This window comes from Alligator mississippiensis, chromosome 5 (assembly GCF_030867095.1).
Source record: "Alligator mississippiensis isolate rAllMis1 chromosome 5, rAllMis1, whole genome shotgun sequence".
Lineage (NCBI taxonomy): Eukaryota > Metazoa > Chordata > Crocodylia > Alligatoridae > Alligator > Alligator mississippiensis.
Window position 1 is genome coordinate 220,722,900 of NC_081828.1, and position 15,335 is coordinate 220,738,234.

General features: G+C 53.6%; 1 long non-coding RNA gene across 5 annotated transcripts in view; it reads left to right on the forward strand.

Annotated features, from left to right (window-relative positions):
* LOC106740203 (uncharacterized) overlaps positions 1 to 15,335 on the forward strand; it is a 33,899-nt gene that overhangs the window by 14,423 nt on the left and 4,141 nt on the right. For 2 of the 5 annotated variants that reach the window (XR_009462769.1, XR_002092629.2), the window contains exons 1-8: positions 9,470 to 12,262; positions 12,363 to 12,446; positions 12,619 to 12,750; positions 13,107 to 13,195; positions 13,828 to 13,991; positions 14,104 to 14,205; positions 14,322 to 14,403; positions 15,097 to 15,255. This is a non-coding gene — a long non-coding RNA (uncharacterized LOC106740203). Of the gene's footprint in view, positions 1 to 5,079; positions 5,150 to 9,469; positions 12,263 to 12,362; positions 12,447 to 12,618; positions 12,751 to 13,106; positions 13,196 to 13,827; positions 13,992 to 14,103; positions 14,206 to 14,321; positions 14,404 to 15,096; positions 15,256 to 15,335 lie in introns of those variants that run through there. The other 3 variants (XR_009462766.1, XR_009462768.1, XR_009462767.1) reach the window with 3 other exon arrangements.

Consider the following 15,335-nt stretch of genomic DNA (forward strand, 5'->3'; position numbering starts at 1 on the left):
GCAGGCAAGAGGAAAAGGGGGCTTTCTGCTACACGTGTACCTCCTGAGTCAGGTGGAGGTCCTGTACACAGGTTAGAAACCTGCGTGAGCAGTGGGACTTTGCTGTCTGTGACTCCCAGCAGATGTCCGGGTAGTTTAGGTCCCCCATGACTACCACCTCTTTAGCTTTTATGGTCTCCGAGACTTGCCTCAGGAGCCCTGAATCTATTTCTTCCCCTTGGTGTGGGGGTGTGTAGCAGACCCCTACCACCAAATCCCTTTCTCCTTGCCCCCCATGTAGCCTAACCCACAATCCTTCTACTTCCTCATCCTTGGATTCCGTCTTGATGAGGGTCGATGTATACCGCTCACTGACATAGAGCGCAACCCCTCCCCCTTTCTTCCCCACCCTGTCCTTTCTGCACAATCTGTAGCCCTCAATATGTACCGCCCAGTCATGGGATGAATCCCACCAGGTTTCCGTTAGCCCCACTAAGTCATAGGTGTTTAGTGCAAGCAGGAGCGCTAGTTCATCCTGCTTGTTCCCCATGCTCCTAGCATTAGTATATAGGCACTTGAGCCCTGCGACTGGTGCCTTTGCTGCCCCCCCGCTCCGAGTCCCAAGAGGCCCTTTGATTCTTACCTTCTCGTTTCTTACCTGTGCCATAGTGCTGGCCTCCCCATGGCTTGCAGGTTCCCAATGCTCTCTTTCTTCAGGCTGGGCTGTCCTTGTGGGTGCCACATGGTTTGGTGGTCCACAGCTTCCCCTGCCCTCATGCTCCCCTCCCCCTGACGAGCCTAGTTTAAAGCCCGCCAGAGGAGATCCGCCAACCTAGAAGAAAACACACGCTTACCTTTGGGGGACAGGTGAAGCCCATCCCAGCTAAGCATGTCCCTCGTCGTGATGTGTGGGTCATTGTCCAGGAAGCCGAAGCCTGCCTCGAGACACCACTGCCGAAGCCACCAGTTGGTCTCTCGGATGCAGTTCTCATGCCATCTTCCGCGTCCGGTCACTGGTAGGATGGAAGAGAAAACCACCTGTGCACCGAACTCCTTCAGCACGCCGCCCAGAGCACTGTAGTCCGCCATCAGGTGATCGGGGGTTCTCCTGGCCGCATCATTAGTACCCACATGGACTAGGACCATGGGGTAGTAATCCGTGGGCTTGATCCTGGCCTGGATTACCTCCATCACATCCCGAATCTTTGCTCCAGGGAGGCAGCATACCTCTCGTGCTGAGGGGTCCTGGCGACAGATGGACCCTTCCATACCTCTCAGGATGGAGTCGCCTATGACGAGCACTCATTGCCTCCTCCTCTGGGTCCTCTTGGATCTCTTGATCTGTTTGGAGTGTGAAGAATGTGGTGTTTCTTCCTGCCCAAGGGTTTCCTCCTCCCCTTCCATCTCCTGCAGGATCGCCAGGGCCTCGTACCTGTTCACCAGTCGGACTGGAGAAGCTGGTACCGATTCTCTGCGAGCTGCTCCAGTCCTGGCTGTGACTGTCTGCCACTCTGCTGCGGAGGGCATTCCCCGGGCTGCTTCCTCCTTCGGTGCCTGGTCCTGCAGGGAAAGGAAATAACTGTCAATCTCATCCTCCGCCTCCCTGATCCCCCTCAGCCTGCTAACCTCCTCCCGGAGCTCCCTCACCTGCACCTCCAGAGCCCTATGACGGGCACCTGCCAGACAGGTGTGGGGGCCCCCAATCTCTGCCCCCCCCAGCCCTGCTGGGGATCCCCCACAGGCCAGGAGGTAGGGGGACATCAGCTCCCCCATGGGCTCGGTCTGGGTGGAGGCCTCAGACCAGCCCCGGTTAGCCTTGTCCCCCTGGGCAGAGGCCCTAGCAGCACTCCTCGTAGACACCATTCTGAGCTGCTGTTTGTAGACCTGTGAGGTGTCTACTCCCTACCCCTACAGGAGTCTCTCTCCTGGCCCTCCCGGCCCACCCGCCGGCGCGAATGCCTGCGCAAACGCCGGCACGCTCTTACAGAGCGCACCTGTTTGCGCGCTCTGTTCGCGCTGTGCGGCTCGGGAGCACGGCTCCCTACCGGCTCAGCTATATGGGACCCGGCCCCCTCAATATGGGGGCCTCAATTCACCACCTCCCGCCACACCTGACTTACCTGTGGGGACACACTCTCCAGCCTGTGGGCAGGTGTGTACATGCTCACACACACATAGCACCCCTTTCTGACCCCTCTTCCTGTTCCCCCGAGCACCTTGCAGGATGGAACTCTGCCAGCCTGCAAGGAGAAACCCACTGTTTGTTATGCTGTTCCCCTTTAAAGGAGAAAATCTGGATTTTTCTCATTTAAAGGAGAAAATCTGGGGGGCTGGGTGTCAGCAAATAAAAACCTAGCATTCCAGACTAGCCCAGGGATTGACACGACACCTCGTTCGATGAGTGACAGCAAGGCTTTATTTACTACAAATATTTAAGATCAAGTCAAGTGATTCCAAACCAAATCAAAGACCAGTAATTAGTTATAAGGTGATGATTTCTCACCAAACAGGTGACAAAGAGGTGATCTGTTTCTCTTCAGCTTCTTGAGTAAGTTGGGCACCTCAGCAAGCTGTGTCAGAGAGGTTTTTCACTCCTGAAGCGCGCGTGTGCTGTTTGCTGTTTTACTGCCTTTTTATACCCTTAGTTCAGCATCTTCAAAGCATTCTTTTAGTTGTGTAAATCAAGACAGAGTCCCAAACAGTAATTGACAGGAAAAACCTGCTGATTACTGGTTATCAGAAATTTCTAATTTGAATGAGTTACCTTCTTCAGTAACAAGAGGTTATCCAGTTTGGAATGTATCAAGAAACTGATTAGCAGCTAGGAAAAGCATACTCAATCAGGAGGAGACATCTATTACATATGGAGAATGTCTCTTTCTGCACATAAACATGAGCTAGTCACAAAAGAAATATTTATCATACTAATTAATCAAGGATAGACATTTCATACGGTTATACACCAGACAACTAAGAGTCTGCATGAAATCATCCTGAATATAGCAAGATAAGGTAGAAGAGATGCTTCATTATTCCTTCTTAGATGGCCTAGCCATGAAGTCACATCATCTTGCATTATGCAGTTAGCATTATTATTCTGTATTTTAACTTTTGTGAGTAGGCCCAAGCTTAGCATGAGTTTCAGAGTCATTACTGGGGGGTGTTCCTTAAGATGACAAACTGGGTTTTACTGAATTTTTCCTTGGCGAATGGAAAACCTGGGTCCCTGCCAATTACCCTTTTTGTACATGAAGTGAAGACGCAATGACATTTCCTAGCGATGCTCCAGTCCCTCTTAGCTGGTAAAGGATTACAACCCTCCAAATTGGGTAAAGCGACTAGAGACAGGGCTAAAATATGCCCTTTTATTGATCACAGCTCGAGGCATAAGAATAAACACTTTGTGCTATGCCTACCTAGTGACCTGCCACACCACAATACAGTCTCAAGTCTACCAGCTGGGGGAAGATGCAGGAGGAGGCTAACGGCAGGTTGTCTCCACTTTGCAAAGGTCTTTGTAGTTTCCCTTTGTTTAAACCTAATTTTTACGTGAGATTTTTAAATCGATAGTCCGATGGGTGTCACACAGACTTGTTTTGCTGAAACTTTGGGAACCGGACTGAACCCACGTTCCTGTGCACTTGGGACATGTCGATGGCTGGGGCCTGTGTCCCTGGGAAAACTCCAGCTCTGGAAGGAAGGAACGCTGCTCATCTTTCCCTGCCTGCCTGGGAACGCTCCTTGCCTTGTTTGTTATACTCTGCCATTTAGACCTATTTTAACTTATAACAGGGTCACAAAACCAAACGCCAGTTGCTGCTTGTAGCTGCTGTTTCCCACTGTTCCAGAAAGCAGCTACTCGCTCTTGGTCTTGTCTAGTATTAAAATCTTGAGAAACAGATTCTTATTCCACTTTCTTTGGCCATTCCTTGGGATATAAGTGTAGGCTTATGGCTATTCATTGTATGCCAACTGAAGCACGTGTCATTCATAAGTTAGGCTTCTGGTACGTCCGTAGTCTGCAATAGTCAGTGTGGTCTGTCGGGCCCTGATCATATCCTCAGTCTACACAGGGGGAATCTGCCTGCAGCCTTCCTTCCCTTTTCCCATCACCACCTTCTTAACCTCCCTGCCTCTTTACTTGTTCCTCATTTCAGGAGCTGTTGTGTGCCAGTGCTCCTGTTCCCTGGTGCTTCCCCTGGGTACCCACCCTGTCTCCTGTATGTGCTGGAGGACTGGTTTAAGGAGATGCACAGAGGCCCCTGCATTAGTCCTGTGTGGTCATGGGTTTACAATGAAGACTTGCAGCTGTGTGTTGCCATTCATGGGGTGTGCCATGTGTGAGCTGCAGCTGTCAGAGGAATGCTTTGGAGGAGATGTCGCTCATGAAGGGAAGCAAAATTGTTCTGCTCCCCCCACTGAGCTTTACAGGGTGATACCTGTGAGACATCACATCCCCTGTCCAAACCTGAGCCATCTGAGCAGGGGAAGTGGCATGGGAGCGGGGGCCAAGATACCTGGTTGACAGCCCAGACTGCAAGTTGAAGGCTGCAATGGAAGCGCTCAGTGTGGCCTGTCAGATTCCAACAAAATCTGTCAAGTCTTATGTGTAGCTTATCACAAGGACACAAAAAAGAAAAGGATGTGAGCAACGGCCCATGTTAGAGTCTTACTGCATTGGTCAGCGATTGGGGGTGAGGGGGTGCATGTCCCTCCTTTACTGCTTGTCTGTTGACTGTCATAGTTAAAGGGCCAGGGTTGGCGGTGGGGGCATTCTTGGCTGTTTGGCCAAGTGCCTGGGGGAAGAGGTAGGAGAGGTTCAGGGGGTCAGAGGTCAAAGTTGGGTGAGGGTTGAGCAACCCCAGACTGCCCAGGTCTCCCCCAGGGCTGGGCTACCCACTGCTGGCAGTGACCTAGACTGGAGCAGTTGGCAGGCCCTTGTAAGCAGCCTGCACTGCTTGGGAGATGTGGGCTGTGACACCTTGGTTTTTTGGACTATGGTAAGAAAGCAAACAGCCTTGTAGTAGAGGCTGCAGTTGTGGGACTTCACCCTGTTTTTGAGACCCCACCCAGGAGCTTATTTCTTGTATGTCCATGCAGGATAGTTGGGGCATGGAGATGGAAGGAAGAGGCATGGATGAGATCTGCATCTTTCATTCAGCAAATTTCAGTAAGTAATGTTAGTACTAGTAATATTATTCCTGTTCTGATTATTACTATTACTATTATTTGTTTTCCCATGTACTTTGCCAACAAAGCATCTGGCGGGTCACAGTAAGAAAAGGAAGCTTCCAAACAGGTGACAGAAAAAGGAAAGCAGATGATGTAAGCATGCAGGTGATGTTGTTGTTGTGAAGGTCCAGGAACCATGGGAGAGGCAAGAATTTTTGTGATGTCTCGTGTGGCACCAACAGCATGGTTTGGATGGACAGAGGCAAGGTTTTAGGCATCACAGTCCCCTTTTCCAGTCCTACTTCCTTCCCAGTGTCCTGAAGATACTGACATAACCCAAAGGTTGCCTGTGTCCATGCCCATCCTACAATCGGTCTGGTAAAACAGGGGTCAAAAAACCTATGGCCTGTGGTCTGGAATCCAGCCTGTGAAGAAACTGGTTCTAGCCTGTAGCAGTTCAACCAAGGAGCAACACACTCCAGTTGTGACAGCAGCAGGGACATCCCTAGCAGCCTGTTGCCACTGACTTCAGTTTGTTCCTTGTGGTGCAGCAGAAGCAGCCTTCACGGGGTCCTGGCACCTGCCTTTTTGAGTGCCTTCACAGCCTGTTGTGTTTGCTGGGGAGCAAAGTGCCATGTCAGCAACGGTGCACAACGGCAAAAGAATGGCCATGCCCCGCAAGGAAAGATTGCACCTAACTCCAAGTGAGCAGAGCATCGACGTAAAGCGAGATGCTCATCTGTAGAGCAGCCTGGCCTTGCTGTTGCTATGAGTGCCCAAGTAGAGAGGTGTTAGAACAATTTCTCAGGTTTTTTCCCTAGATCACTCTAGGATGGGAGGGGAGCACTAAGGACACTTGGGTTCGTGCACGCTCCTCATCATTTTCAGAAGGGGATGGCAGGAGAAAGTTTGTGGCCAGCAATAGCAGCACAAGGCCACGCAACCAGGCTGGGGAACATGGGGCTCTTTCCTAAACCAGGAGTGGCAGGACTTGCACAGCTTTGCCAGGTGACTGCTGTGCCTGAGTCCTATATGTTGCTTACCTTGGCTCCTGCTGCCCTCTCCCTCCCTCCCTCCTTCCACAAGCACAGGTACAGCCTTTCTTAAGCACCTCTCACTGCTACCTGGCCATCTTTTAAAGCAGTGGTTCTCACCTTTTCACACTAGGACCCCCACCATCCTGGTCCCTGATTCAGAGAGTCTCTCCCTCCCTCCTGTTCCTTTACTTTGCCCCCAGGCAGCCTTGCAGCGTTTCCCTCAAACCTCTCTGCGACCCTTTAAAATCTTGTTGCAGAGGAACCTCTCTGCTCCCTTTGGCTGGTGGTGTAGACAACAGGGAGGAAGGTGTGGAGCCTCTTCCTGCCCTCCCCTGTCTTGGAGGCACAGGGCTCACTACCCACTGCCCAACCAGTGAGCAGAGCTAGGGTATAAAGATGCACATGGGCCCTGTGCAGCGAGCGGAGGCTGCTTCAGCACGGGACCCGAGGACTGAGCTGACCACGGTTGCGTTCTTGTTGCCTGGGCAAACGAGGAACGTCGTGCCTGCTGGGAAGTGTCCGGCAGACACCCCGGCCTGTCCTCCATGTTCTTTCTGTGGGCAGAGCAGATGGGTCATCCTGCAGGCAGTCAGGTCGAGGACAGGCTCTGGCATGGCACTGCTGAGTGCTTTGGCAAAGTTGAGGCTCAGCAAGGCCTCCCCACACCTCTGCTTGCCTCCTTAGTGCCACAATGCCATTTTGGCTTCCGAGTTCCCGTTTCCTGTTCTTACTAACAGCTCGCTACCGCCGGGCCTCAGCCGAGGAGACTGCGGCCAGTCTGCGCTCAGATCCCTGCAGGCACGCACGGGCACAGAAATAACGCAGCTACGGCTCCCTTGATGATTACCCTTGAAATGCAAAAGGCAGGTCCCATTACAATGCCTGTAATTATGGCCACCCAGTCAGCTAAGAGGCAGGAGACTAATCTGCAGCCTGAGCTTGCCTGTCCTACTGCAAAGGTCCCCCACGCAGTAGTGCAGCACCACGCACGTTCTCCCCCGCGGGGGGGAGGTGGTGGGTCTGACTGGCAGCACGTCTGGAATTGGTGCAGTTTCTCTCGCCTTTGCCTTCCAGCCCGATGCAAAGGTCTGTGGTAGGAGCCAGATGCCAACACCTGGGGGTTGGGTTTAAAGCCCTGTTCTGGGTAATTTAGTTGGGTCCAGGTGCTCTTCCTTGGCTGACTGGGTTAGGTGTCTCACCTGCAGAGGCTTGGGGCGTTATGGCATCAGCGCCCAGCCTGGGAAAGGACCTGCGCGGGAAACAAGTGCTCGTACCGCAGTCACGGAATAAGCTTTCGCGCAGCTCTGCACGACACAGCGGGGCGCTTGCTGCGGTGATGCCCGCTAGCGCTTCCTAGGAGGTGGGACCTGTCTGTGGGAAGTCCTGTTCCTGCTGCCCTGCCCTGGAGGACTGGGGTGCCCGCCTGGGGCGGAGGCCTGCTGCGAGTGATACCGGCCCCTGCCTGGTGCTGAGGACCGGGGTGGCGGGCGGGGAGGGCAGAGCTCGCAGTCCCGGTCCCTCCGCCCGCCCTCGTGGGCAGAGCCAGAGCCAGCGCGCACTGCCCGTGGCCGGGCCGGGGGGCTGGCAGGACCCGGGGGCGGTTGGGGCCCGGCAGGACACCGGGTACTACGGCGGGCGGCCCGGGAGCTCTTCCTGGGGGGCCTCGGCAAGGCAGCGGGAACGGGGTGGGGACAGCGCTGGGCGGCCCCGGGCCGGTCTGTGCGCGGGGCCCCGTTGGTCCCTGCGTAGTCTTCCTCCTTGCAGCCTCGGGGCTCCGGTCCCGTGAAAAGCGGGGCGGGGCGGGGCGGGGCGGGGCGTCACGTGACCGGAAGGGGCGGGGCGGGGCGGGGCGGGGCGGGGCTCGGCGGGCAGGCCTTGGGGAGCTGTGGGAGGGCTGGGCAGGTTGCTCCGCGCTGCGGGGGCGCCTGTGCGGGCTGGGCGTGTCCGGTCCCCCGGGGCGGGGCGGCGCGGTGCTTCCCGTGTCCCCGCTTTCGTGTTGTTAAACCGCGGCTTTCTCTGCGCTGCTCCCAGCGGTCCCGCCGCTCCGGGGGGCGCTCTCCCTCGGGGGCCAGGGTCCCTGCTTTGGGAGCCGTTGGCTGAGACCTGCCCTCAGTCCGAGTCCTGGCCTGGGAGTGCTGTTAATTGCCCGCGTTAATTGCCTCGAGTCGGGGCGGGTCTTTCCGCCGCGGTGCCTGGTCTCCGAGGAGAAGGGGGCCGCGGGGCCTGGGCGCGAGGAGTGTCCCCTGTGCCGGCTGGGGCTTCCCCTGGGCGCCGGCCCCAGCGTGCCCTGGGCCGTGGCCTGAGGTGCCCCAGCCGCACCTGGCCTGGCCTGTCCTGCCTGGGCCCCGGGGCTTCGGAGGGGCCTGGCAGAAACGTGTCTCGTGCGGGCTGGGGGTGAGCAGCCCCGCGGGGTGTGGGGCGGCGTCCTGAGCTCGCAGGCCCTGGTTTTGCAGCAGGGGCTGCGGCGCCCGGGGCTGCTGCTGCCGCCTGGGCCCCGGAAAGTGTATGCCCTTGGGTGTCAGCCGCGCTAAGCGTCGGGCGTTGGGGCTGGGCCTGGCTTTTCCCTCTGGACTGGTGGGGCAGAAGACGAGCGCGCGTCTGCCAGCGCTCCCCGTTGCCCTGGCCTGCGGTCATGGGCGCTGCGCCTATGTGCAGTGTTGGATTAACTGCTGCTCTTAATATTAGTTTACTAGCTGCAGCCCCCAAAACACTTTTCCATTAAAAATGTAATTCCTAGTATTTATTGAAGTACAGGATATTGAGTTATCCTTTGAGTGCGTACTTTAACACAGCGTCAGCACTTATTTCGGGTGCAGGGCACTCACCAAGTGGTGGCACGTGTTGCAGCCCTGCCCCTGGCGCGGTGCCCTGCCCCTTGGTGGCTCTCCTGTGGCTGCGAGTCCTATCCCGTAACCCTGACCTTTGCACCAGAAGTCCCTGTCTTTGCCCGCTGGAAACGCTCCTTTCAGCAAGGGGTTTTGCCATCTCGGAAGCAGAAAAATACCGAGTTATACTCTAACAAGAGAACATCTACAACAATCACTAATGTGATTTAAAAAAAAATGTTGTCCTGCTTTACATGTGTTTGTGTAGTGCACATAGAGCTGATTGCACAATAGCTTAAAATGTAAGTCTTATTCTGGTATATTGGGCGTGGGGGCATGGGTACATGGGGTGGAGGAGGGTGGGGGCATGTGTGGGCTGAGGGAGCATGCAGATGTGGCTGGGGTGTGGGGGCTGTGTATGGCATGTAAGGGGGATTGTGGGTACATGTGCATGGAGGGGGTGGGACATGCGCTATGAACTCTCACTGCACACAGTCTCCTTCACACCAACAAATGTGCAGTCTCCCTCACACAGACACGTGCGCACAGGCTCTCTCATACGCACATGGATGCACACGTACATGTCTCTAGTGGGTTATGGAATAGAGAAAATCCCACACAATTTACTGATTCGTTTTGATGCACTGGCTGGGGGAGTAGTTAGCTGATTGCACGATTTCACAATGATTACACACTTAATTTATACAACACAATTTTATTTTAAAACTCTTTGCTACGTATATAACACTGCTTAGCTTTAAGAAACACCACAAACATTAAAAACACAATAATTACATATATCAGAAACAATGCTCCGAATGCACTTTCTTCCCAAACAATACTATAAGAATTAGTGTTACAAAAACAACTACAATTACAACTAAAAGTTAAATTTGAATCAATACTATTATTTTCATAATATGCTCACAATCCTAGAATTCCGAGAAGCCAAATACCAAAATATGGTTTCATTCCTCAGTAGTACGATTCAATGGGTTGGCCTCAGTAGTACGGTTCAATAGAATGGGCTCGCCTCAGCAATACAATTCAATAGGCTGGCTTCAGCAGTGATAGGACTAAGTCCCCTGCCTTCAGTCCCTTTCAGGTGCTCCGCGGCTTCAGCGTGAACTAAGAGATTCGTGTTCACGGAGAGGGTGGTTCAGGTGATCAGTCTGACCCGGGCTACACTTGCCATTTTTCCTTCGTTGGTCTACAAGTATAGTCACCTCCAAACTGGGACAGTAAGTTACAGTTTTTATTGAGTGAGCTGCCGTCAGTGGGCTCCTCCTACTCAATCTGTCATTACTCCGAAATTTGGGCTCGGATCTTACTCAACAGATTCTTTTACCTTTGTTGAGCATTTTAAATTACCTTTGGGAAACTTCCATATCACTGCAAATGCCCTTTTCTTACCAATCTGGTCAAAAGGCCTTAGGGTTTGATCTCTTGGAATTCAGGATATTTGCTGTCTTTGTAAAAGATTTCTAAAGATGAAATTTAAATTAAGACTTTAAGCAAAGTCAGGACCTTTTGCATGTAGTCCCCAAAACAATGAACTAGATAAGGAGATAAATCTTATCTTCTTCCTGAAACTGGCTAATGGGCAACCTTCACAAACATTCAAACTATTTCATTCAATATGACAGTACACACACTCCTACCTGCACAGTGTCTCCCTGACACGTGCGTGCACACAGTCTCTCCCTCACACATGTGCACACACATGTATGTACACAGTCCGTCTTGCACTCTTCTCCACACGCACAGAGTTGCTCTTGTGCTCCCCGGGCACTGGAAACCTGTCCAGCCTGAGCTTCTCTGAGCACACCCAGGCTTCCAGAAACCCATGCACCGTTGGATCCAGCAGGTGCTGCCTGTGAGCTGGCGCTGCACCCATGCAGCTAGCACCCTGCCTGGGCAGCCCTGGGGGAAACTGCTGCCATGGAGGGAAGCACCAGGCCCCCCTGCAACTCGGGGGCTGTGCAATCCACAGCCGCTCATACTGGCATGCTCTGCTGAGGGGTGGGGAGGGAAGTGGTGGGGGCCTGATCTCTTCCCCCCCCCCGAGCCTGCGTGCATCTGTGGGCAGGCTCCAGAGCACTGTGGTTGTTTCATTAAGCATTGTGATTAGCCGCTGAAATAACCCATCAGAGTGCTCTGGCCAGACAGAATAATTATTATGATAGATTGTTAATAAAATCTCTGCAGCCAGAATGGGTAGGATGGCTGTGCGCCGTTCTGCTGAACTGACTCCTTTCCTCTGGAAGGGGAGAGCTTATAGAGGGGATGACTGGTTCCTATGGAGGGGGTGCGGGGTGGAATAGAGCTGCTTCTGTAACTCTTTGGGTGGGAGTTGTTCTGCCCTCCATGCTGTGAGGACTGTAAGTGAGTTGCCTGTAACTGGTTTTTTTTTTGGTTGTGGGGGACGGGGGTGTCTGTTGGCCTTTCTGCCAAAGTTTCTGGGGTCTGAGAAGCAAGTGTAATGAAGAGACCTGGAGCTGATGACTCGTGGAGGGTAGAGGAGGGAGCCTCCTGGGTTGCCCCAGAGCTGGGTGGTGTAAGCCTGGGTTGGGTTTAGCCTGCCTGCAAGTCCTTGTTCTTTTGTAAAGGCTGAAAATAGCCTTTGAGTATATAGGTGGTTTCAGGGTTTGCCCCTGGCATGTGGGTGCAGAGCTTGGCCTCGAGTGTGCTGAGGCAGAGGAGCGGGTGCTTGTGTCCCTGCCTGTGCTGCCACTGGCCTCCTTTCTGTTCTGGGAACTGCACTTTGTTCTGTCTCTCTGGGTTTGTCACTGGTCTTTCTTTCTAGTTTGATTTTTTAAAACCACTGCAGCACTTCTTATTCTTCCTTTGCTTTTCCCAGAGCTGAAAAGAGGGCCTTGTTGGCACCTAAACTGGTTCCCCGCTTTGGGGAGGGGCTTGACTGCACCCTGCCTGCCTTGTTTGGGGGCATTGGCTGTGTGCTGCTTCTGGAGCCCTGGGTTGTGTGTGTGGGGGGGGGGTCGGGTCTTCACTTTAGTACTATGAGAGATGAGTAGTAATATAGTAGTTCCACGTAGTAAGTGCTTGTTGTTTTGGGGTGATGCCAATGTTTGGACCGTGAGCGGAAGCAAGCTGAGGTAGAGGTAAAGCAACCTAGAGCCACAACAATTTAGGAGGTGGAGGACGCAGGCGACTGCACACCGGTGGTGACTTCTGGGTCACCTGGAAGGAGGCCTCTGCCCTTTTGCTGGAGTTGTGTGCATGAGCAGAGTAAGATGTTACTTGGAGCGGTGTGGGATTGTGTTCCGGTGGGGCAGTTGTTTGTCCTTTGCCCTTCTGTTTGGTAGTGAAGTTGCCTGTGTGCCCTCAGGAGGTGCCTGTGTACCCTGTGCAGAGAGGAAGGCAATCGGAGATGAGGCTGGGCTGGAGAAGGAGCAGAAAAATGCCAGGTTGGGTGAGTGTTGTCTCTAAGGGCTGAGGCTTTTGTCACGGCTGGAGGGGGTGTGCCCTGGCAAGGCACCCTTTGGGGAGCTTTAAGCTGGGTGGGTGGGGTGGGAATTGTACCTGATGGTTCCTTCTGTTCACTTGTGCCCTTTGGGGTGAATGACCTGTTCTGTCCCTTGTAGGATCCTGCCCTGTGTGGAGGGAAATAAATGCTGGTTCAGGGAGTGGAGCTGAGCAGTGCCCACGGAGGCTGAAGTAGGGGAAATCGGATGCCGCGAGGTGTGTTGGAGCTGGATGGGCAGATCCAGTAGTTGGTAAGAGCTTGCTTGGAGTCATCTGGGGTTGTTTGAGTCTGGTAGTTATTTCTGCTTTGCCCTTTGTAGTTCTTGGTGCTGGGGTTTTTCCTTTGTGCCTGCAGCAGGTGCGTGCCTCTGGAATTGGGAGGGGATGGCAGGCAGGGACACGACAGCTGGTGTTGCAGTGTGATGCCGGCTGTGGCGGGTGCTGGCTTTCAGGGCTGAGGCCTTCCCCCTGCTGTCTGCCTACCCTGTGCAGTGTGTCGAGGTGCTCCCTTGGCTGCATGTGTGGGGTGGGAATTTTCCCAGTGGTTCCCTTGTCCCATGTTTTGTTCTTCCACTTCGGGTGAATGCTTCTTCTCTGTTCTCTCGAGGGTCCTGGTGTGTGTGGAGGGAAAGGGTGAGGGCAAAGGGACTGAAGCAGACAAATACTAACGGACACAGAAGATCAGGATGCTAGAAGGTGTTGTGTGTTTGGGAAGGGGGGGAGGGGTTGTCTGGGTGTGGTGGGAAGGCTGAGGCAGGGTGTTGTGGGGTTTGAGGTTCCCTTTCTCCTTCGTGGTGGCATGCTGTGGTCAGGGGTCCCTCATCTGGCTCTGCACGAGGCATGAGCATGCCTGCCAGCCCCTGCCACTAGCTGTTTTGGGTCCCTCAGCTGGGTTAGCTCCAATATTTGGGTGCTGGTGTCTGGCCCTCTCCAGGTTGTGCTGGGCCACAAGTTTTTTGTCTGAGTTACTGCCTAGCTGTTTGTATTGCCACAGGCTCTGCCACCAGTGCTGGGAATGGCTTGTCCTGTGTCCGTGTGCTGTTCTGTTTGTCTTGTTGTCTTCAAAATTGCTGTAGCCTTTCTCTGCTCTTCCCAGAACTGGCAGCAGACCTGTGTTTGCACATCTAAATTGCTTTCCTTGCTTGATAGGGGAAAGCCCTGAGAGGGCTCTGGCTGTACCCTCACAGCTATGGCAGGGGGTGATTGAAAAAAAAAAAAAGGTTGCCTGTGGGGTCTTGGCAAGGAGGGTCTGCTGCCCCCAGTGCTGTGAGGCCTATAAAGTTGTTAATAGTGGCATGCGTGTCTCTTTTGTCTGTGTGTGTGTGGAGGAGCCCTCTTGCCAAGGCTTCAGGACTATGAAGCAGACACTGGGAAGAAGAGGTGAACAGCCCCAGAGATGGCAGACGAGGAAATGCACAGCTGTCTCGTGATTTCCCTATTTTGTGTGGTGTCAGTCCCCTGCCCATGTGGTATCACCTGGCTGTAACCTGCGGTGGGTCTGAGCTTCTTTGGAGCAATGTCATGCATTTGTCTTCCTGTCTGACCACTTCTTCCACACTTGTTTTATCATGTTTGCAGGAGGTTTTGTGTGTGTACCTTTGCAGGTCAGACTGTGTGTATGGTGGTTGCTGTGGTGCATTGCTTTTTGATTGCCTGTGAGTATCCAGCTCTGGGCAGCCGCAGACAAGCCTTTGAGAGCTCAACTAGTGAGTAATGGGTCTGGATATGTCTGCTGGGTGTTTGCACAGGAGCTTTCCCTGTCTCTAGCTTTGTGCCCTTACTTCCTCTCTTTGGGCTAACCAGGTTTCTGTTCTTTTTCCAGCAGACTCCATGTTGTGGGGAAGAAGGATACAGGGAATTGCTGTGCCATGGTGATGGAAGATGAAGGAACAGAATGCTTAAAGGTGGGCTTGGTTAGAGAGGGGTGGGGGGTGATGGTGAGTGGTTTCTGCCCTGGGTTTTTTTGGGTGAGGGTGCAAACGCCTAGTGTATGGAGCTTCTTGCTTCCAGAGGGGTTCTGGCCTCCTGGGGTGCCCCAGCGCTGGGTGGTGTAAGCCTGGGTTGGGTCTAGCCTGCATGTGAGTCCTGGCTCTCTTTGTAAAGGCTGAAAATAGCCTTTGAGTGTGTAGGGGTTTTCAGGGTTTGCCCCTGGCATCTGGGAGCAGATCTTATCCCTGGGTGTGGTGGGGCAGAGGAGCAGGTGCCTGTCTCTCTCCCTCTGCCTGCCTGTTGCTGGTGCCACTGGCCTCCCTTCAGTTCTGGGAACTGCACTTTGTTCTGTCTATCTGGGTTTGTCACTGGTGTTTCTTTCTGCTTGGATTTTTAACAGCACTGCAGCACTTTTTATTCTTCCTTTCCTCTTCCCAGAGCTGGAAGGAGGGCTGTGTTGGCAATTAAATTGGTCACCTCCTTTGGGAGGGGTCTGACTGCACCCTGTATTACTTGTTTGGGGGTGGGTATGCGCTGCCTCTGGAGTCCTGGGTTGGAGGTGGTGGAGGGGTTGAGGGGTTCTGCTTCGTAATGTGAGATGTGATTAGTGTTCCATGTCGTAATTGCTTGTTGTTTTGGGGGTGACACCATTGTTTGGACTTGAGCAGAGAGGAGCTGCGGTAGAGAAGAAGAGACCTAGATCTGGCACCAAGTAGGAGGAGGTGGAGGAAGCAGGCGGCTGTGCACCCGTGGTCACTTTTGGGTCGCCAGGAGTGAGGCCTCTATCTGTTGGCTGGAGCTGTGTGCATGGGCAGAGCCTCCAGTGGGTAAGAGCTTAGTTGGAGCGGTGTGGGATTGTCTTGCAGTGGGGCAGTTGCTTGTGCCTTGCCCTTTTGTTTGGTAATGA